Raw genomic sequence first — 24,149 nt, 5'->3', positions numbered from 1 at the left:
ATTCTGGCATCCACTAAACAAAGGGTGTTCTTCTTGGATATGCCTGTAGAATGGCCAGAAGCAGGATGTAAGCAAATGCCCCCATGCAGTCTCTGTCCCTTGGACAGAGATGAGCTGTCAGATTTCAGGCCCCATCCATGTGTACAAATTGATAACTGTCCTTTTTAAAAATAGTTCTGATTTTGGGGATGTTATGGTTTAACCCCAGCCAGCTAAGTACCACTCAGCCACTTGCTCACTCCAACACCAGTAGGATGGTGATGGTATCAAAACAGTGAGAAAACTTTTGGGTTGAGATAAATCCTAGTTTAATAGGGAAAGCAGAAGCTGCACACAAGTAAACAAAAGAAATAATTAGTTCACTGATTCCCATGAGTAGATGGATGTTTAGCCATCTCCAGTAGAGCAGGACCTCATCATGCAAGCAGTTACATGGGCAGACAAACACCATTACTCCAGACATCCTCACAGTCCTTCTTCTGTCCCTGGCTTTATATGCTGATACCACAGAGTACAGATATCCCTTGGGTCTGTTGGGGTCAGCAGTCACAGCTGGTTGCCTCCCAGCTTCTTGTGTGCCCCCAGCCTGCTTGCTGGGAGGGTGATAAAAGAGGCAGCAAAGGCTTGGCTCTGTGTAAGCGCTGCTCAGCAATAACAAAAACATTCCTGTACTATCAACACTGTTTTCAGCACAAATCCAAAACATAGTCCCATACCAGCTACTGTGAAGAAAATTAACTCTATCACAGCCAAAACCAGCACTTCATTTCTTGAAGTGAAAACTATTGCTGAAGTGATATGGCTGCAATAACACATTATGGCTCTGCCCCATCTCCCTTTGCATTGACTGCATCATCAGAGCAGAGGCACCATGTCTATAGCACCACTTCTGATTTAATGTATTCCTACAACAACTACTAATTAAGAAGTCAGGGAAGGAGAAAGTTACACCAGATCTTAATCATAAGAATTAGAATTGTCTTTCATTGAATTGTCTTTCATTAAAATTGTCTGGTAGGTAGCCTACCAGACATCAAGGCTCACAAGGAAATTCAGGTCTCAATTTCAGTTTTTTTCATTATAACACCTGTTCAAATCTGCTCTTCATCTAAAGGGGAGAGTGTTCCTAAATGGCAAGATAAGAGTTCCAAAACTTCTTGTCTAGGAAATAGTCTGAGAATTACCATCCACACCTTTAGTCTGCAGACACAATTATTTTTAAAGTCACCTAAACATTTGGAAGGAAGTTCTAGTTACTTATTTCAAGTCAGTAGTTTTTTTAAAAATGTATCATTAAATGGTACTTTAAAAGGTTAATTTAACAACTTCTGAGTTTCACTCAGTTGTTTCCCTACTGAATCAAAAGGTGTTTCTAATTTTCTATTTCCCACCATTTGGAAGATTTCATGCCATTAATCTCATCTTGGATGCATTGTGTATGTGTTTGGCGACACCATCTGAACCTACAAACTTATAAGTAAATGAAAATTGGCAAAACAGCAAAGTGGAGTTACTATGTGAAATAATAGCATTTGCTATTACATCCATTTGCCTTCAAAACAGTCAGAAGAGATATTTCGGTCTCTACATGCCAAGTGGAGTCAGTCAAAAAGGTGTTTAAACAATTTAACATCTAAATGCAACTTCTTGGAAAACAGAGGAGTCTGGACAAGGCTGGCTGGGCTCCTCTAGGCAACACACAATGCAGCCAGTGTTTATTTCCAGGAATGCTGGAAACTAGATCTCAATGCCCCGCTGTTTGCCTACATCTCTCTTGGTGGCCCCATGCAAACACTTGCAGTACTGCATGGCCATGAACTTGGCCCTGCTGTGTGTTTTAGGAAGTCTAGAAGGCATGGAAAAGGAAGAAAGTTTGTTAAGAATTGCCTGCTCTGTTTACCTTTGTCATTTTTAATTTTCTTTTCTTTAATTAAAAGTTAGTCTCTGCAAGGGCTGGATGAGATATGGAGCCTTTGAACATCAGAGAGTGCAATACCATCCTTACAAGGGCAGACCACTCCAGCACTATACTTCCTCTTCTCTGAGAATTCATTTGCTAATAACCTATAAATAAACATGCTTTCCATTAACTCAGCTTCCAAGAAGTAATCAGGAACCTGTTAGTCATTGTACCCCAAATCATCTGCTCAGAAAGAAACTGCATTACTCACAGATGGCCAGTTTCAATGTCAAAGGTAATGAAATATAGTAAAGAAGCTCTAATTTAAAGTCAGATTTATCACTAAGTAGTCAGAAGACTAATTTTGTGAAGTGTGAAAATGATGCTTTATTCTAGAAAAGACAGCAGGATGTAGCTCACTATTATTTATTTTAACAAGCATAGAGGAGGGATGGGGAACTGCTCATTACAGTTACAGGGCCATTAGTAAACATTTTTCTTGCTTTTGTACTTTTCTTCCTCATAAGGAAACGTGGGAACAGACAGAGGTTCTCTGGTTTTAGACCCATTTCTCCCTCAAGACGTTTACCCTGAGCAAGCTCTGATAAGCTGAATGCCCAGATTCACAGAGGATTGCATGGCATCTGGCTGCTCCTGGTCTCAGGATACCAGCTCCGTGTCTTCCCTCCAAAAATGTACACTCCTCTACTTTGGTCTGTGTCCACTTTTTGGATTCTTTCTAAAAACTCACAATCAACCCGAGTAAGAGAAAAGAATATGCTTAGTTCTTATTTCCTCCAAATGTTTTCCATTTGGAGCTAATTCCAGTATTTATTAAACCAGACAGTCTTCACAGTTGGCTTTTAAATATTAAGTAATATAAACAGATTGTGATGGGATTTGCTTTTTGGATAGATGATTCTTCAAAACCAAATTGTCTCTTGATTCATATCAAACTAATGTATACCATTAGTATTGATGTGTAATGCTGCACAAGAAAATAACTGAACGAAAGTCTCAAATCTCATCTAGCCTCCAGACCAGAAAAGTGGTTAAGTATGTGCATGAGCGATTATGATGCTTAAAACTTCTGTGTCTCCATTAAAAATCACAGCTTTGATAAAATGGAAGTTTCACTGTTATATGAGGAATTTTTTTTTTTTTTTTTTTTTTTTTTTTAAGGAATAGGGATGTCTTCAGGCAATAAAATTTGGGTTTGAAAATGTTGTTGCCTTTACCCGCGCTCAGGTAATTTGACCTGGAGTTCTGTCGTCTGATGAGCAGTGAATTGCTTTAGTGGTTTGGCTTAGACTTTAAATATTAACCATGGTCCACATGGATTACCAAATATTTAACCACAAAACACTAACATGTTCCATTCCCCTATGTCTCAAGCAGTGCATACCTACAAAGCCTGTGTGGTTCAGCTGAGCTTGTGAAGAAGTGGAACTCTGGATATTTAGTGATTCTTCTTCTGATGCCATGTCCCTGTAAGTAAGCCATGTGCTCTGCAAATTTATTAGCAGTAATGATTTGGAAAGACACGGAGGGACAAAAGGTGGATTGAATTGGCTGGATAGCTGTGTCAGTACAGAGAAAGTCTCTCTTCCTCCCTCCAGGCCTGCATGTTGTCAATGGAGAAATTGTCCCAGGGGTTCCCACATTTTGAAGAGGATGTACTTCCCATGTGTAGGGATCAGTATCTTATAAATTAGCAATAAGCATTCCTCTGCTCAAGAGAGAGGATACAGTGGGTACACACCATTGGCCACTCTATACTTTTGCCTGCATGACCATGGAGAGGAAATGATGAAGGGTTATGGAACATCTGCTTTGACCCTAGAGACATGGGTTCATGAGTTGCAGGGAAAACCAATCACAAAACAGTGTTCTTCAAGGAAAATTGCTGCTCTGGTTTCTAGTGTGCAGTTCCCAAACAGTCCGGAAGAGCTGGTCTTATTTCTGATCTTAATAAAGAGAGAGTTCTGATTTGTATTTACAAGAAGCGAATAATGAATACTGACCAGGACTTACTGGACTGTGTGGATTTGATGGCCTGGCACAGCAGCAGCACAGGAATACAAGGCTTTGGTAGACACTGGTGCAGCGCAAAGTGTACCTAATGCCATCAGACTGTGCAGAGACAGAACCCACTTGTGACAGGGGGATCCAAACGGCTGCCTTTATGGAAGTCTGGAGTCAGCTTGATTGGGAATGAGCGGCAAGAGCAACCCATTGTCACCGGCCCAGAGGCATCCTTGTCGTAGACTATCTCAGGAGAGGAAATTTAAAGGACAGAAAATGGTAAATTGGCCTTAGGTGTTTACACCTTGGAGGCAGAGGAAATCAGGCCTCTGTCTACCTTGCCTGGTCTCAGAGGACTCTCCTGTTGCTGAAGAGCAGCAGGTGCCAGCACCACCATAATTGTGCATGGGAGGTAATAAGGCTCCAAAGGAGACTCTGTAATTCCTACCCATGAGGTGGTTCGCTGGCTGGAGAGCCAAGGAGTGATCAGCAGGACCTGCTTATCCCTTAACAGCCCCATCTAGCAAGTGTGAAAGTCTAATGGGGATGGAGACTAAGGGTAGAATATCATGGCCTGAGTGAATGCCACCTCTGAGTGCTGCCACACCCAACTGGTGTAAATTCTGGAGCTTTAATACTAGCACGAGTCAAAGGCAGCCAAGTGGTGCCACCACTGGCATTGGTGACGTGTTTTTCTCAATCCCTCTGGCAGCAGAAAGCAGGCCACAGTTTGTTTACACTTGGAGGGATGTCCAGTCAGGTCCATCCTAGACCTGACTGTGCCAGGGATGGAAACACAGCCGCACTATCTGCCGTGGATTGATCCAGACTGCACTGGAACAGGGTGAAGCTCCAGAACACCTGGAATATATTGATAACATCATTGTATGGAGCAACACAGCAGATGAGGGTTTTGAAAAGAAAAATGGGAAGAAAATGGTCTGACTTTGCTCTAAGCAAAAGTGACATCAAGGGACCTACTCAGTAGATCCAGTTTTTAGGAGTAAGATGGCAAGATGGAAGTCATGTCCCAATGGATGAGGTAAAGTAGATAACAGCAGTGTTTCCACCAACTAGAAAACAGGAAACAAGGTTTCTTAGGTGTTGTGGGGTTTTGGAGAGGGCACACCCCAAATTAGTCTGAGTGTTGGCCCTCTTTGTCAAGAAACTGGAAAGAAAATCAGTTTTCACATGGGGGCTCTGAGCAACAGCAGGAATTTGAATAAACTCAGTTTATTCAAATTTGAAAAAAACTCACCCACTTCAGTGGATGATAATTCAATATGCGTAAGTTGTAAACAATGTGTTCTACACTGCAGCTGGGGATGCTCTTTCCTGGAGCCTCTGACAGAAAGTAGCAGGGGAAACTCAAGGTCGACCCTTAGGGCTTTGGAGCTGGGCGTACAGAGGATCTAAGGCCCATTATAGTCCAGCTGAAAAGGAGATACTTGAAGCTTACAAAGGGTTTCAAGCTGCTCTGAAGTGATGGGCACTGAAGCACGGCTTCTCAAGTCGCTCTGATTGCCAGTGCTGGGCTGGGCAGGGTCTCCTATACACATCATGTGGCTGATGCTACATGGAGTGAGTTGCACTTGTCGCACAGCAAGCTCAGATAGGAAACCCCAGTCACTCAGGCCCTTGAGCAAAAGCAAGGTTTTATCACAGGTGGGCCTGCCTTAGCCTGAGGCAAGAATAATGCAGACTGCTTTCCCCAGCGTATTTTTTATGTTCGATGCAGGAACATTATCCCCTTATACAGTACATAAAAGTTTTGATTGGACAGGGGCAGCCTGACTAGTAGATCCCCTAATGCTGACAAGCAAGGTAGATTTTGTTCTTCCCTTGTTTTGCATAGCTTGTTTTTAATGGATTTTATGTCTCCTGTCGTTTTGTTGTTTTCCTTTCTATTACTGTTGTTGTTGCTTAAGCTGTACTTACCTCAAACCACAACTTTTCCGTCTTTCACCCTTTTGATTCTCTCCCCCATTCCAACAGAAGGCTAGTGATTGAGTGGCTGTGTGGTAATTGCTGTCTGGGATTGAAGTATGAGATTGGCATTGGTTCAAAGAAGTTATTCAGACCAGTGGGCCATCCCATCTCATATCCTGTCCTTGGCACTTTTAGCTGCTGCAGAGGAAGTTTAAGAAAACCATGCAGTATAGTTACAGAATAAACAAGGATTATTTTTGCAGTGTGACACAGTCACATTGATAATTAATAAACTTAAATACTAGAATTTCATTCTTCAAATGTTGCATTATTTTGCTGAGGATTTGATATCTGTGCTCTTCAAGTTTTCTTTAATTTGTATCTAAAATTTTTCAAATATACCAAAGTTCACCAAAAGTTTAGAAAAGATTTTCTTCTCTGTAATGTAAAACCTCCCAGAAAGTCAATTATGTCAAACCACTACTATTATTTCCTCATCTGCCATGTTTTTTGTCTGGGAAAGCTTCCATGAAATTTTCTTCCTCTCTGAATTCCTACACAAAAAATGAATTGAAAAAATAATGCCTTGAAAACTTAATGGAAATAGGTCTTGCCTTTATTTTCTTCAAAAACAGAGAAATACATTTAAGTGAAGGCTTTTGAGCAGGTTCTTGTTCAGAGGCATTCTACCCTTTGTAAAACTACATGGAGTTAATAAACTCTATGGTTCTTCTGATATATTGGCACTTGCTTTTGCTTCCCATTTAATTTCTTCAGTGAACAAATATGGTTCTCTCTCTGTGCAGAGAAATTTTATTTCATTTCATCTGAATATACCTCAGAAGGAAGGGTTTTCAGACATCTCTACACAGGTACCACAGGTTCAAATATGCAAACAAATAACACCACAAGTGTAAAGAGTCAAAAAAAAAAAAAAAAAAGGCAAAACAAAAAAACCCACTACCCACCCTACCAAAAAAAAAAAAAAAAAAAAAAACAGACCAAACAAAATAAATAAACCAAAAACCAAAACAAATAAACAACAAAACAAAACAAAAGTCATTTCAGGGCATGTAGGATATTAAGAATGCTTTAAGAAATTTATATACTCTCAGAAATCATTATTCAGGCCATCATGTGCTTAACTTTCTCATGTCTAGTTTAAGACAAAAGCTGTTAATAATGAAATTATTTCTCATGGTAGTTGATGCTGAGCATGGCACTTGCTTTCCAAGTTCAACCTTTCCCTTTTGTTCTGTGACCCATCCTTTTGTTCCCTCTTCTCTAATCCTTAGTAGAGATGCCTATGATGAGATAATAATGATTTTCTTTTTGGATTAGTCTATACTCTTTTTAACTCATACCTACCACTGAGATTTGATATAAACTCAAAACTAGAGGTCAAGCCTCATTCCATAATGGAATATTATTGACTGTGTATGAAATAAATACAGAGGATAAAGAACCAAGAATACAGAGATTTTGGTACTTTTGAGTAGATGTTTAGAGGACTGTTGTAAGCCAGATGGTTGTTTTTACCATTATCTGTCTCTATTTTTCTCATGTTTATTACCAAAATTTTCCTGTAATTATAATATTTAGTATAAACTTATGGGAAGGGGGGAAAAAAAGGAACAGAAAGGGAGGCAGACTGAGTTCTAGGGGTCTGAAACACCAACGAATATGAATATTAATTTGTTTTTACATGCTGGTATGTAGATTTCTAAGCTTGAAGTGATAATCACTTGAAATAGTGCCTCAAGTTTATCTTACTTGAGATAAAGTAAGGTAAAAAAAGTAAGCTAGACTTTTTCATACAAGAATATGAAAAAATAAGCACTCCTTAACGAAACTAATTCCTTTATAAAAACAAGTAGGAGGAGACATAAATAAGAGCTTCAAGAACTGTAGACATGTTCAGAGTTTCATTGAATGTTTGATGAAATCAAATAGTTTAGCAGCCTGTTGCTTATCAGAGAAATATTCTGTCCTCTACCAAGATTTTCATACAGCTGTGGGATGCCAACTGCAGGATAAAGATAATCCTGTGGTGCACTGGAACCATGGGACAACCTCTTTCTGCATCCAATGTAAGGGTCTGGGTGAAATAAGTGTAAATGGGCTCATGTATGTATTATTGATCTGTCCCAAGAGAGCAAGACCAGAGAAATGCCTGGCCATCTTTCTGTGCCTTCTTGGCTAAGCCTAGTGAGAGCCCTCTTAAGTCTAGTCAAATTCCAGCAGGACAATTTTGCGTGAAAAGAGTGGCTTCCTTTTCATCCTCTCTGGGTGTATGTTGGAAACAAGGAGGAGAAAGGCAAAAGTGCTTACCATATGAGATTATTCAGCCAGGCTACAGAAGAAGGAAGCCTTCTTCTGAAATCCCTGTTGGGCCTGGACTCATCACTTGGAGGGCTGATCTGATAATGGGAACCAAACTGAGATGTAACATCTGTCACCAGCCAGACATAGCCAAATTCTGAATTCTACATGCACACCAGAAACTTGGCAATGGCCTATTCTTCAGGAAAAAAGGACACTTCTGCTGCCTACAGCTTCACTGGAAGACATTGAACAAGAGCTATCAGACAAATTTCTGCATTTGTTTCCCCTCCCGGAGACTGGCATGAGTTTTCACCCTTGTATTCCCAAAAAATTGTCATAGAGTTTACCATCTATTCTAGTTTGCACATCTACTATGTTAGTGATTTTGTAGAGGCACATATTTGTCCATGACCTGTCCCTTGTGTCAGCTTATTAATTTTTGCCTTTTTGCGACTAAAAATACTGATTACATGAATAGCTGGAGGCAGAAGTTGCCAGGCCATGCAGCACCTGGTAGCCACTATGAAAGGGCTTTCAGCTTTGTATTTGGCTAGGATCCTACATGAATCAGTCAAGAGAGGGCTATAGCTGTTTGTCATCTACAGGCCATCTGACTGGTGTGTGCTGCAGTTGCACACTGTGCATGCTGGATCAGAAGTCTGGCAGAGGCATTGCCACATCCCTATGCATGAATGTCTGCCAGGGCATGGGTACTCTCTGAGGTCTACTACTGCTTTTGCAAATACTGTTTCTCAGGCACCTGAATGGTCTGGTTTTGCTTGGCCTTACTGACTTTGCCAAGGTTAATAAAAAATATATTCCCCAGGTCAAAACCAGCAGGAACAGTTGTTTCAGAGGTAAGGGGGGAGGAATAACTTCCTTCCTTTGTAGTGTGGCTCGCAGATCACTTTCTCGGATGCTCCTGTGCTCCTGGAGGGTCCCAGGGTTTTGATCTTGCTCCAGTCCTCTTCTGATGTGACTGTGTGATTTGAGGCTGTTGGTTCTGAATTACCTTCATTTATTTGTTTTGGGAGAATGTAATTTATGACTTTTTAATATGAAGGAAGTATTGGGAAATTCTCTTTCCAGAAGGAATGTCTAGCTCACAGTTCCTTGTTCGTTGCATGAAATGGAACTTGTCCAAGCAGGCAAGTCCTTACACACCTGTATTTCTATACTGCTGGCCATATCAATAGAAAACTCCTCTAAGACATGTTCTAAAATTCTTGTGAAACTTGAGAGAAAGGTTTCATTCTTTCCTCATAACTCCTACAAGTCATTCTTATGAAAAGCAGGAGTTTGGGAAGATGGTTCTACCCACAAGGTTATGCATTTGAAAATGGCTGATCCTGCCACTAGATTCTTGTGGGAGAAACTACTTCACAAAGGTACAGATTCCATAGAATTATTGACCAGAGATGTATAAAATACTAAGTGAACATGAATTCAGATTATTCTGTATGCTGGAACAACAAGTTTTTGTGTGATTCCCCTCCCACACCCTGCTTCGAACTACAAATAATTGGATAATCCAATAATTGTCCAACAAAATAAATTTATCATGCTGGTTGTGGTGCTGAATTAGGATTATAACTGAGCTGTTGTAGAATTCCAGCTCTGACTAAGAAAGAAAAAGCCCATATTTGGTTGGAGGGGAAAGAATTTCTTTGAAGTAAAGGAAGCTCATTAAACCCCTGTGCTCTTTAACTGCAAATTTGTTATTGTATATGACCAGCCTGCCAGCAAGGTTCAGTGTGTAATGTTCCTTCTATCCATCAGGTTTACATCTCCTCCTGTGAAAATATAGTTGGGCCGTAGTTTGTTCCTTGTGGCCTTTGCATACGCTTCCTGTGTGACATTGATGTGGTAGGGCCCAGCACAAGTGAGTTATTGTCCTTGCTTGCTGGACGAGTCCTTCCCATCAGAGCATGGTAACGTGTTCTGCTGGCTGCCAAAACTCCCCTTCCCCCCACACCTCCTCTCCCCCTGATTAAAAACAAAAAGCACCAGGACTCAGTATTTTCATAACTTTTGGGACCTCTTGCATGGAGAGGAAGGGGGAGAGAAGGTGGATGCGGAGCAGCCACAGCCAGCGGGTTTGTGCCTGTCGATTTACGCCTTGGAGCTTCTCTCACTGGGTGGACCTGAACAAGCCGGTGCTGCCATGCCAGCTTTTCCATGTGGGAGAAGTGTTCGCTCTGGCAGGTGTGAAAGCAGCTGGGGAGTCAGGGTGAGCGGGTGCCAAAAGACTGCTGGGGTCACAGACCGTCTGGGATGCACACAGCAAGTTTGGTGCTAAAACTTTTCTATGTTTCTGTGTTCAGAGACTGAAAACCCAAGGGATCTTGAACTTCCTAGTCCTTTAAACTTGCAGATCAGCATGGATACTGGATGAAATCTTAGCTGCTCTATAATTTCAATGAAACCAGAGTTTTAATTTGTAAGGGGTGAATAAAACCAAGGAAATAGTTGTGGTTTTGTGACTATTAAAAGAGCATTCATTGTTTGACTTACAGGACTTCCTAAATCTGTAAGAGTACAAGAACAGGAGGTTTTCTTTTACTTCTAGGCCGGATAGTATGCAGCAGACTGCAGAGATCTAAACCCATAGCTAACAAACAGCATGCATCTGAGGTATTTCTCATGTTCTTTTCTAAAAGTCTATTTCAATTTCCTCATCCGCTCTTGCTACTTCTCCAGGTACTTTACAAAGTCAAAAAAATATTCTTTTTACAAACATGTGTTCTACCTGATTTCTCACTATGCATATGAAGATACAGCATATTTAGAAAAATATTAGGAAAAAAATGTGTGAAAAATAAATGCTGTACAATTTGAAAACACATATATTTGAACAAATGTTAATAGATTTTTTTCACAATTTTTCAAATTTTACTTTTGCCATCTCTAATTAGCTTTTCTAAAGAGCAGTTATCTTTCTGTAAAATGTTGAAATGTGTTTAAAAAATACATTACTAAAGTATGCTACTTTGCATAATATTCCATCAAAACAGTTCTCTGCTTTTTAAATTGTTTGGTTCTTGCCAAATGCCTGAAAACAACTTCAAGTTCATCAGAGAAGAAATTGTCACTGGTTTTTGGGAGTCGATTTAATGGATTGCTTTGTGAGACACATCTGAGATTTCTTAATTTCTGCACCTCATGTTGAAATATAAATAGGTATTTTCTAAATGTCCAGTGTATTTCTATGGAAGCACTTGTGCCAAAACTGACTATTGTACTGCAAACATCATGAACCGCACCACAGTTTCATCCAAAAATTGAAGACCTGGCATTTTGCCATCCTGTGAAAGAGCAGATTGAGGTTTTGCTAACATTGCCTTGAGACTGAAAAAATATTATACAAAGAAATTTACCCTGAGTATAACCTGAGCAAGTCTGGAGTTCTTGGTATTTTGTTGTTCATTCATTGCACAGTCACTACTTGGTATAAGTTAACAAATATATAACACAATGAAATCACTCCAACACCCTGGGTTACAAGCCTAATTCCTTCTAAAGCCACTGTAGAAACAAAACATTGAAGCAGAACTGTGTAGTTTCTTTTCTTTAGCTTTATGAGACCTGCACTTTTAATTCAGGTCTGTGTTTGTGAAGATGAAGTCTGTGAAACAGGACAGGGCTGCCCTGGTACCTCATGACTCATCTGATTTCAAAAGGCAAGGAGCCCAGTGTAGTAACCACTAGTTCACTCATGCTGTATTTACTAACGTGTGGGAATGCATTAATCTCATAAATAGAGTTGTCCATTTTGTAGGAAACCAAAGAATTAGCTGTATAACTAGTCCATCTCCAGTGCACCCAATAGCCTTCTGGAAAACTCAAGCTGTATTTCTAACCCTGTGATTTTTTTATTGCTCTCAAATCATTGCTAGACAATGTCCTTCATTTTATGTTGTCCCAGGGACTTGGAAAGAGATTCCAGTGAGAAAGTTTCTCCCCTTCCTACTATTGAAAATATAAAATCTAACTATAGGGTTGAAGTAAAAATAGTAGCATAGCAAGCACCATGAATATGGTCATTCTCTGTGAATGAATGTAACTGTGTTTTCTTTATGGCACAAGAGCAAGTGAGCAGTGTTTAGCGTCCTGTGTCCATAATGGCTACATTTATTCCTGTGTTGTGGGCTGCGTTACGTCAGGTGTTTGCAGGGAAAAGAAAGCCTTAAAAATAAAAAAGAAGCTACAAATAAAAATGGTAAGTGCTGGCACAGAGCAAAAAGGAAAAAACCATTTAGCTATAGTATTTTACATCCCAGCATGAATCATTTCATAAATTGCAGTTTTAACTAAAACTTGAAAAATTCACAAATTCTGTCCTTGGTCTCTGTAGTACAAATTCAGAATGATCATTTATTGTCAATGAAGCTGCATTAAAATAAATAAAACACTTGCATTAAAATAAATGATTTGTAGTGGCCAACACGCTAGCAGGCCCATTAAATTTCCAACAACTCATAAAGTTCCACTGGGATCACAAATGGATTGTGGTGAAGTTCGTGTCTTTCTTTCTTTGTGGTGTCTGAGGTTTGGGATTTTTTCATTCCCTCATGCCATCAGTCACTGGGGTCATAGAGAGCAGTGGCAGGCAGTGTGTGGACGCCAGACCACTGATGGTTCAGCCACAACTGTGCCTCATGTGGCTGTGTGCTCCGCCAGCTGTGGGAGAGGCAGCTGTCTTCAGGAACACTGGGTACTCCATGGTTCATTTGGTTTTTTCAGAAAGTCACACCCTGCTTTTCTGGGACCATTTCCCTAAGCCCCGAGTCCTTTAATATGAGCAACACAGGTATGCAGGGATTACTTTAAGTGAGAAAATATGGGAAATGAGAAAAGACTCTGGTTGACAGTGTGTCAGGGTTTGTCAAGTCTGGGGTTGCCAGTGACATTAAGTCTGAAGGCTTTATCAGCATGCTAGGCTACACCTCAGCCACCTACTCAAGGAAATCTTTTCAGCCTAGGTGGCCTAATCTGCTAGCCTCTGGATTTGCAGGTTTACAGATTACCTCGAAGTGGCATTATGCCACAGGGTGATTATGTTGCTGAGGAGACTTCTCCAGAAGTTTCCTGGAAGGTGGTGAGTGTTCTGCTTTCATCTCTCTGAGGTACAGCTCTTGGTATATGGATGAAATAGAGGATTTGCACGGATGATCACTCAAACACACCAGTGAACATTTCTGACCTACAGTATATCTTTTTCTACCTTCTGGTGTTTCAAGACAAGATTTTCACGCTCAAAAGCCTTGCAATATTTATACTACATTTGAGCAAACAAAACCATAACATTTTCCACATTATCAGAAAGGTAGAGCTGGGACTAAAAGGTCTGCTCAGTGCATCTTATTGAAGCATTATGGATAAAAAAATAGAGAACAAGGCAGAAAATAGAAGCAAAAGTAATTGTAATTATATCATTCAACCTCACAGTATGTTCTTACCATGCCTCTCTATCTCCTTATATTGACAGTCAATGGTTTATTTTTGCAGATAACAACCTGTTCCTTATGAAAAGATAAAAAGGAATTAACTTCTTAGGTCAGAGGGGAGGAAAAGGTGATGTAATAGAGGATGAATAAAAAATGTACAGAGCAAAGTATGTCATTCTGGTGTACTCTTTAAATAATACATAATGTTGGGGTCAGTTAAATTGAAGGGTGGAAAAAGCATGAAATTACATAAACTGAAAGTATGAAACAGTACCATGAAGTTAGCCTTTGAATCTTGCTGCTGCAAGCATTGCTGTGAAAACAAGCGTTGCAGATTTGAAAAGAGTCTGATGGTACCACGAAACAAGGAAACATCCATCATCATTGCAAAATGGGATAAAATTTCCATGACAGCATTCTTCATGCAAATTCCTTAGGTTAAGGAATTAAGAAAGGTTAAGGTTAAGAAAACTGCCAGTGGAAGCCAGGTACCTCAAAGCATTTCAAGAGCTGTGTGGCTTGGCAGTGGTTGGTAGAGCCTGTGCAAGGTCCCACAGACCAAAGCAATATTGTTCTGACAAGGAAACTGATAGTCCTACACTTCTCATTCCCCAAAGTGCCTGATTTTAATTCTTGTCCAGTCTTACAGGCCCTTGATACTGTGTGTGAGAGCTGGAGAAGTGATTTGGTCTGTGGTCAACTCTGCTTTCTGAGCTGCTGAGGATCTGAGCCATATCTCTATTTTCAGGCAGCAGAATCTCACCCACATTCAGTCCCTTATTTTGTCCTGAAGCTTTAGATTCAGACTGTGTTCACCACTTAAGTCAGTCATGGCAGTTTTGACTCACTGGTTGTGACAGCATAGCATTTATTCCTTATGAATATCACATTAATGTCTGTGTTGAAATCCAGAGACTTTAGATTTGCTTTTTTTTTTTCCTTTTTTTTCTTTTTTTTCCCCCTCCCTCTCTCTTGATGTTCTAAGACTTCCAGCTGGTCAGCTTTTCTTTAAAAACAACTTCATTTGCCAGCATTGTGATGAGGATTGCCCTTCCAATCTGAAGGTACTGGGATGTTGGGGAGGGAAGAAAAGGTGTTGAAGAGCATAATGTGCAATTTTTAAGTGCTCCGTGCACGTTCCACATTTGCCTATTTCATCTCTCCCTCCTCCCCCCTCCCTCCCCACTGCAGACTCACATCTGTCCGCCCTCTGGCTCACCTCACCCACAGCCTCCCTTCCAGGAGGAGAATGGTGATTTCATTTGGAGCACACCAGTCAGGGTGCTGCACAGGCACTACACACAGGGCTTCACTCCCTAAAACTTATATAGCTGCAGGGCCTAAAAATCCAACTTTTTTTTTTTCCTTGTTATTCAAGGCTTACTGTGTCAGGTAAATTCCTGGCAATAGGCACTTTGATAATGAAGAATAAATATATGCAATTAAAATAAAACCTGACTATATGTAATATAATATTTAATAACTTATCAATATCTGTGCAGGGAGTCAGCCCTATGGTGGGCATGTGTGGCATGGTAGGCATGTGTGGCATGGTGGGCATCCTGTGTCTGATGTCCACACTGTCTCCTCCCTCAAGATCTTGCTTTGTTGAGATATGTATGATACTATGCAGGCAGGAGGTGGCTTGTGTCTGCTGTATTACCTTTGTGAAATTATTTTTTCCTTCTATTTCCCAATACAAAACGTGGAAGTCTGTTAATTTGTTTCACAGATTCATGGAGAGGCTACCATAGTTACTTCCCTCTTCTCATCAGTGACAGACATGTAGCTTCCTCAGAACTGAAGGTAAATGGTCATATATCAAAGTACTATAGTGTGAGTTTGTTTTTTTCTTTTGCATGGTAGCCAGAAAATGGGCTTGCTCTGAAGCACTAAGATATCTAGGGTCAGAGTTATCATTATGGATGCTACTTATCTGTGCCAAATCCATTTGTTTTAAGCTTGTTGTCTTCCTAGGGATGACTCTTTCCCTGCTTGCTTTTGATTATTACATTTTATAGACCATTTCTCCCTATGCTAAAAAAGGAGTCTAAAGCCTGTTCTTCACATGATGCATGGTGATTACTTCTGAACCCAAATTTTTGCAACATGAAAGTTTAGTACAGGCTCTCTACTGAATTAAATCTACATATCTGTTCCTAAGATGTAGTTGAGATAATGCATTTCTAAATGAAAGAGAATACATTCTTATAGTCAGAGCTTTCTAGTCTGAGAAGTCGTGTAGCTCTTCCATTCTGGCTTTACTCTAAAAACTTGAGAATGGACAGAGAGATGCCTAAATCTAATTGTGATGGTCTTCATATTTTTTGTTGTTGTTGTCTCATGGCAGTAGAATAAAAATTACTTGGGAACAAAAAGCAAGCATGATGGAAACCTCTATTCACAGAGTAACTTCTTCCAGACATCTGATTCATGTTCTTAATTTTATTTTACTTTCTCTTTTTTACCTTTCTCTTTTTAATAGGTGGATGACTCTGATCAAATGTTTCTGGTTGTGCAACCTTTGGGGTGACTCTGTCAGTTCAGTGGGCAAACCTTTGAGTCTTTGTGTGGTGCCTTGTAGAGCCAGCTGACACTGTTCAGAGTTGTCGTCCTGAAAGCAGATCTCCTGGGAGCCCTGCTGAAGTGCAGGCCTGATTTCATCAGCTGTATGAAGTGGAAATACGTAGGATGTTCACCTTTCCTGAAAGCCAGGTTGCTAACAGCACGCAGAAATACGTTCCTGAAAAGCTGACTGAGGTGGGAACTCTGTGGCAGTTGGCCCCTGTCCTGATTAGCTCGTATTGAACATGAATATTTAATATTTAAGGGACAGAGACAGAGAGATTGCATCCCCAAACTTTTGTTTTTCTGTATTACCTAACCAATATGAAATTCAGTGCATTATCAGGATCTGGGGAGTCAGCAGGAAATTTTTGGATTCTCTGAAATTTTGGTCCAGTGCCACCTTTTCCTTGTGATTATGCCAATTTAAGAGAAGACAATCTCTCCCTTTCCTCCTTGGCCCACACCACAGCAGCTCCAAATCCCTGAAAACCCTAGCCTCTTAGTCTTAAAACTGCATGCTGGCTCTTTAATGTGGCATATTTGTCTGAAAGCTACTTTACTGTCTGTGTGATATGGTGAAGTACAAGGAGCAGGAGTGATTAAAACCGGCTGTTTTCCCTGAGAAGTTTTGCTGAGTTCTTTTCATTTAGTGTTCTTTCAATAAAGAATGAGAAAACAGTGAAATTGATAAGACAGCATAAGAATATTCTTCTACGTATGGAAATTACTGCAGCAGAATGGAATTTCAACAGTGTTAGGAAACCAGTTCTTAAGCCAGTGCGCAGAATTCCCTCCAACAACCTTTTATTAAATTAGCCTGTTGAATTCTGTCAGGTTTTTTCATCCTTTGGTAATGCCATAGGGTTTTCTGATTAAGGGATGGATCTGTTTTTGTTTTTTTCCACTCTCAATACAGATGAGGTAAACAAAAGCCGAAGCATTGTGATACTTGCTTTCCCCATAGTGTTTTTCAGGCAAATTCTATTGATAGAAGGGCCTGATCATTAACACCCTGCTGTGGTTCAAAACTCTCTGGAACAAATCTTTTAGAAAGAAAAACAAGTCTGATCAAAGCATTTTGAAGGAAATATTTTAAGTGAGAGTGATTACTTGAATGCCTCCCTGATCTTTTGACAGATGATGTTTTCTTCCTCTCTGCTGGTCTTGCAAGGACTTGGCTTTCCTAGTTGGCAATGAGGGTCTTGTTGCTGGAGTGTGCATTTGTAGAAAGGGGCTGTCTACTGTATCTGAGCTACAATCATCCTGATCCTTTTTATTCCCAAACCATAAATGAAATTCTGTGAACCATTTAGTGCCTTCATTGTCTTCAAAAGTGGTCTTTTACTAGCGCCCTGCAGTGTCCCACTGCAAGCTGCCTGTAATAGTAGGCATTCAGCCACATCCTTAAAACACAAGAAGGTCAAGGGATGCTAATTTGACATTTAACAGTGCACATTTCTTGTAAGTGACATTTTATTGGAGGAGGTCTGATAAAGACAGCACTATAACAAGAATCAGGAAGTGAACATACAGTTGTAATTCAAAAAATTAGTACACTTCTATTTTGTGGTAGTTTTTGTCAGTAATGTAGGCTTCAGTACTAGTTTGTTTCTGGCAGTGATGCACATAAAGGGAAAAGTAATCTAAAAATGCTTCATCTTTTATGGGAAACCACAACAATTCTGAAATTTAGGATTAGTTTCATTTGGGAAGAAAAAATTTTATCAACCATTTTGAGTCCCTGTGTAAAAGTAATTTGATAAATAGAAGGGGTAGTTGCCAGGGAGCAATGTTATCTTTACTTTTAAGCAGTAGCCTACAGGTCTTTTGAGCATATTTATGTTTTCAAGATGGAATCTAATGCAGCATACTGGAGACTGCAAGTGTATTATTTCAGTCCCAAATCTGGTTTGTTGATTGTTGAAATGATTTAAATTCTTCTAGTGGCTGTGCTCATATCCTTTTCTCATTTACCTATTCTAAATTATAAGTGAAAGACATCCACGAATAAATGATCATTCATATGTCATTTTCAGGCCAAGATGACCTGCCTCAAGAGAGGGAAAAAAGGTTTTGTTAAATTTGTGCTTAAGCAGGCTGATTGCCTCTACTTTTAAGCACCTCACTGCAGAAGGTTGATTTGCTGAAATGTCTTTAGAGCATGGCATTTGTCAAACCATATCATCCTAGCAGGAAGAGCACCTACACTCGAGGCATCCACAGAGATGGTGATGGGGTACAGGAGCAAAGATCACGGCTGGTTTGTTGTCAAAGGGGAAGTCATCTCCTCTATCCCTTTAAAAGGACCTTACTCTTGTAAAATTCAACCATAGGCGAAAACACCAGGAAGATGCCAATTAAAAACTCTGGATCCAATTTATTCAGCAGGCACATGTTTTCAGGAAGGATTAGGAGGGGAAAAGTGGGGAGGAAATGAGAAACACCCTTGTCAAGGTCAGATGTAAAGCAGAAGGGCATTACTTGTTTCATATCAGAACATGGGGGGGAATGGCAGGTCTCAGAAAATTATATCTAATCATGCTCATGGCTGCCCAATCAGGAAGGGAAAGTAACTGTCAGACAAATCTTCCTCATTAAAGAGTCAGCATGACATCCACAGATGCTAGATTATTTAAGGATTTTTTGTTTGCTTTAAGGTTGGGGCAGGGGTTATTTCTTTTGAAAGTTGGCGGCTCTGGGCATCTTTCAGGAGTTAACAGGAAATGTAGCCTGTCTATTCAACAAAACACACGATTGTCACTGGGCTTGTGTGCTGTCCCTCTGAAGAGTTCTCTTAAATCATGCATGTTTCATCACTGAAATGAAGTGTGATGGAAATTGCCTACTTGCACCACCACCACTACCACCACCACCTTATTAACAGTTAATCCTGTAGGTGCCCCAAAAACACAACCCCATGTCTGATCCCTTAATAATTTTGATCAAATTCTTAGAAGGGAAAGGGAGAGCTGTATCTAGGAGGAAAGGGAGAGCTGCATCAGCTGTATCTAGGAGGAAAGGGACAGCTGCATCAGAGGGAGGTGAGCAAAAAAGGCATCCCAGTGATATATTACACTTACATTCAAGGCTGCAGAGATATAGAAACTTCAATATTTAGTAGAGAGCTTTGGAAGCTGGGAAAGAAGACAAGGAGTTCCTCTTTTCAAGGAAAATATAGAAAACAAGAAGGTAAACAAATGTAACCTACTGACCACAAGCTGGTCAGGGAGAAATTTCTGTGCAGAATTGCAAGTGCAGGACTTGGTGCTGATGGTTCTGATGGAGTTTTGGGGACTGGAGATCTCTGGAAAGACAGGCAGGAGCTGCTTACAGTTTTATCTGAGATTCCATCTGCCCAACTTATATCCCTGTGAAGTGAGCATGGGGAGTGGCTAACAAGGTCTGTTGGCTGGGGCTGGCCAGGTAGGGCCCAAGAATAGCTTCACCCATCTCTCTGGAGTTTAGAGATTCCTGAACCTTTCACAGGGTTTTCAGAATGGAGTGAACTCCATGGATGGTGAGATGAAAGGGATTTTGCTGTGGGAACTGATATTAGTATATGATTAGCTAACTGGTGCTAGCAAGAAAAAAAGAAAATTAATTTTTAAGGGGAAAGGTCTGCTTTGTGACCAGTGGTCTTTGCATTGAATAGTGTATCCTGTTCTTACTAGCCAGTATATGCAGATGAGCTGGGAAATGTATAAATTTTATACTACTACGCAAAAGCTGTACTTATGTGCATGGTGAGGTGAGAGAAAACATTAGAAGTATTAGAAATTTAATAACCCATTATTCAATGTAGTGGGAAACAAAAAAAAAAAAAAAGAATGTGGGAAAGTATATTTACATAATAAATGAAGGGAAACCCATTTAATGGGCATCTCAAGTAGGAGGGAGACAGTAAACAAAGTTCTCTTTTTTAAATTAGGAGTTGGTAAACCTTGGTTACCTCATTTATCAGTTACATTTTTTGTAGTTTGGCCAGCCCAAGCAGGGTTCAGGCCCTGCACAAATCTAAAAGTGGCCTCAAATCTCAAAGATTATAACTACAGTAGTTCATCCTGAGTGGGCTCGTTCTGAACCACCAAATTGCAGATGGGTTGTGTTTTTCAGCTTGAGCTTGTGGAACAGAAGGCACACATACATACACACTTTGCTTTCATGCAAAAAAGGGAAGACTGTCCACTTTTTCAGGTTTTGAGGGAACATACTTGGCTTTAATAACAAATCTGACTGAAGACTGGGTTTTACACAGACATTTTTCTGTGACAAAAAAAGGCATTGGAGGAATTTATCACTGATGCCCTTGTTTATGTCTGGTATTATATACTTGCATAGCATTTAGTTTACTTTTATGGAAATATTCATTTTCAGCTGCTTTCTCACTGGAGAAAACAAATAGTGATTTAGAGATTAGTAACACAGAAATTTAGTTCTGTTGTTTGTCAAGGTTTTACCTTTCCTTCTCCTGCCTAAATCCCCAACAGTGGAATCTATTTAAAATACTCTATGTGTTAAGGACACAGTAGAAAACTCATGTGCCAGCCAAATTGCTATTCAATCCAAGTGATGTCAAACAAGCCCATCTAGTCAGATTTTGAGAACCATTTTTTTTCTTTACTTTTATGAGAGGTCTAAAAGGTCTATAAGACTTCAAAAATTGTGGTTTTCAAAAGCAAAAGTTAGAGACAATAGTTTTTGACAATTCTATTATGAAATTTACCTAATTATTTTTTAAATGCTAACTAAAAAAGCCCTCCATTTTCAGTTGAAGATGCAGTTGTCCTTAACTAAATCTTGTTGAAATATGGTGTATATAAAAGACACATGGTACAGTTTAAGTAATAAAACATAACAAATAGGAAAATTGAGGAAAGATTGAAATGATGGTTTGCCTCAGAATTTCTATTAAGATCACTTGGTGCAGTTCTTCTCCAATGTGTAGGTAAAGGGAGTAAAAATAATTTCCTTGGGCGCATTTAACTAATTAGTTAATTTCGTATAGAAACCAAAGTACAATTTAAACAATGAAAAATCTATTGGTCTGTGACTTGGCTTCGTATTTTCACTTTGAGAGGAAAAATCTCTGAAAACCAAGCTGACACTGTTTTATGATTTGATCTTTAACAGCCAGGCCTCCATATGGAAAAGCTTTAGAATTTGTCTGGAAAATTTAACCCTTTTTTAAGACCTTTAAAAGTGTACTAGAAAACTTGCACTGGTCAATAACTTCTCACAGAAAATTTTAAAAATAAATGAGAAGGGCTGTTGCTAAACTCTAATACTTGGACCAGCTATTACTGTAAATAGAAAAGCTACATTAAAATCAACATAACTGCTGCATTAAAAATAATGGATATTTTTGCACCGTGTAATAATACAACCTGAAAATATTTGCAAGGGGCTAATTTCTAGGGAATTCCACTAGTTTCATCCCTGTCAAATGCTAGTAAGCTTGTCCCAGATGCTGGCTTGCTTGCTTCCCATTGTGGTTATGCATCTACAAGCCACTCTGCACAGAGGTCAGTCTTTTTTATCTTGGCTTCCAAAGGAAATAAGACTTTTGCCGTTGCATTGTCTGCCTCCTTTGGAAAGCAGATGAAGGGGAAAGGCAGAAGAGTACTGCTTGAGCCTGGGGACTGCTGCCTGTCGTGCTTTGCGGGAAGGTGTGTGTGTGCAGCTCAGAGGAGTGCTGGCCCCTGAGCACCAGGAATGTAAACACTGGCAAACCAGGGTCCTTGCACCCTCTTTTTTTTTTTTTTTTCATGTGTGTGTCTATTTCTATCTTTTTTTACCTTGAGAATAACTCAGCTTTTCTGATAAGTTCTGAGTATTATTTGCTCCTGTTGACATTCCACATGGCGATCATACCTTCATACTATTTAATTTGAAAACCAAGGCAGAACTAAACTAAACTAAAATTATTCCAATAAGTTTGATCTTCTGTTGTTTAACCTACAGGCCACAGATTTTTTTTAATTTGGTACACCATAAAACAATTGAGAAAAATTTGGAACCAGAGGACATCTTTCAGGATGAAATCCATGCCTGGATGGCTCAAGAGCTGGCTCAAGAGCTTTCCCAGCTTCTGTTAGTTTACACTGATTTGTTTTGAATGCTCTATTTGCTTAAATGCTTTTCAAGCCATTATATAATTCTCCATTTTCACTCTATTCCACTCACACCTAAAACTGCTACAATCAAGCCAAGTCTATATGTCCAAAGAAAACACATTTTTCAGATGGAATATGGCAGTGATCCACTTTAGAACACATGCTTCAGTTTTCACACGCAAGCAGTCCCACTGAGTTTCAGGCTTTTTCAAAATAAAGTGTCTTGTAAAATTCTTTGCACAATTGGGGACAAGAAGAAGAGGGATCCATGAGCTCAGAGATGCTGTGGGTCTTATGCTCAGTTGCTGTCAATTTGGAAACATTAAAATACCAGCTACTTCCCATGTCTGGTATTAGCAATGTGAAAATTGTTAGCATTATTCCAAATGATATTAAAAACAGAGCATTCAACACTGCACTTGGAAAAGTTATAACTGCAGGGGCTTATTGGGACTGAAAGAACACAGGGAAAGAGGACAGCCTGGAGTGAGTGAAACTGGGAGGACTGAGTGGAAAAGTATAAAAGCAAAAGAGTGATTTTGTTTTTAAAAGTAAATGCTAAAAAAAGAAGTAAGTAAAAGGGAAGGTGGGCAGAAAGTTTGTTGGTCTTGTGAAACTGATTTCTGGAAACTTAGATCAGAGCCAATTCAGGCAGGAATATAATGTTTTATTTACTTTTACATGCAAATATTACTCATACCTGACCTCTTACGAATCATGAAAGATGTACTTAGCACCAAAACTCATTTGCACAGTGACTGGCAGCAGAACTACTGGGGTTTTTTCCTCAGAGATTTGTTAGTTTAAAAACAAAACAAAACAAAACCCACCAAAAAAAAAAAAAGGAAAATAAAAAGGTACAGATTTTAGGAGAGCTGCAATACAATTTCTCATGTACTTGATATATTAACCAAGTCCACTCGTACTCATGATTTGGACAATGATTGATGCATAATGCAGAAAATGACATAGTTTTTATAACAATTAGTGGTCAATGTTTTTTAATGCCTCCCTTGCTGTGTGTCTGCAATGGAATTCTGTCTTCAGCTTCAGTATTTTTTTTGGTAATTTTCTCTCCTACAGAGTGAAGAGTCCTCAGATGAGCACTCTCTGCACCCTTTTTCTCCCAGATATGATGGTAAAAAGCCATGTGGGGCCCTGGAACAGCTTTTTTTACTCTTTCCTGAAAAAACCCACTCATTTTCCATTGGATCCTACTCTCTTTTATAACTTTGGAGGACAGACTACAGGTTAATTTTTTTTATCTCCACAGTTGTGATGTCTGCGCTTTGTGGATAACTTGTACTGGTTGCTTATAAAGTAATCTCAAAGTCAAAATAGCTTGTTTGAATGACTGTACAGAATGTTTCACACTGTCTATTTCAGACAAAGATGTACTTACCTGTTGCTAAACTTCAGCTTTTCTGCTGTTCTTGATATCAATTTACCAATCCAAATGGGTTAGCTCAGGATTTTTTAAAGTCAGTCTTATGTTTCTTAAAGGTTGATTCAAAACCTAATGGAAATTTTTCCGTGCTTATAAGATTTTCTCTATCTTTTTGTGGACTTCAGAACATGCCTCATTCTGAAAATGCAGGGTGACTTTCATGCTAAGCCAAAGTCCTTCTTGGCTATGTTGAGTAGACACTTTGGGGAAAGAGAGAATCCACAGAAAATACCCTATTTCACAGAGGAGTGGGAGGACTCCCAGGATGAAGATAGAAAACAACTGACAACCTACATTTTCATTTCTTTTAGGAGTGCTTTTACCTAAACTTTGCAGAAAAAATATTCCAAACCTATCACTAGTTAGGTATGCACAGTAGTAAGTATTGAGTTTTT

The 24,149-nt window shown here is 39.5% G+C and overlaps 1 long non-coding RNA gene across 1 annotated transcript; it reads left to right on the top strand.

Annotated features, from left to right (window-relative positions):
* The first annotated feature begins 10,174 nt into the window (after positions 1-10,174).
* LOC132322233 (uncharacterized) lies at positions 10,175-17,499 on the top strand. Its single transcript, XR_009485052.1, has 2 exons — positions 10,175-15,432; positions 16,112-17,499. It is a non-coding gene; the product is annotated as an uncharacterized LOC132322233 (long non-coding RNA).
* The last annotated feature ends 6,650 nt before the right edge of the window (positions 17,500-24,149 follow it).

The sequence above is a fragment of the Haemorhous mexicanus genome, chromosome Z, assembly GCF_027477595.1.
Source record: "Haemorhous mexicanus isolate bHaeMex1 chromosome Z, bHaeMex1.pri, whole genome shotgun sequence".
NCBI lineage: Eukaryota > Metazoa > Chordata > Aves > Passeriformes > Fringillidae > Haemorhous > Haemorhous mexicanus.
This window is presented reverse-complemented; position numbering and strand designations above follow the sequence as displayed.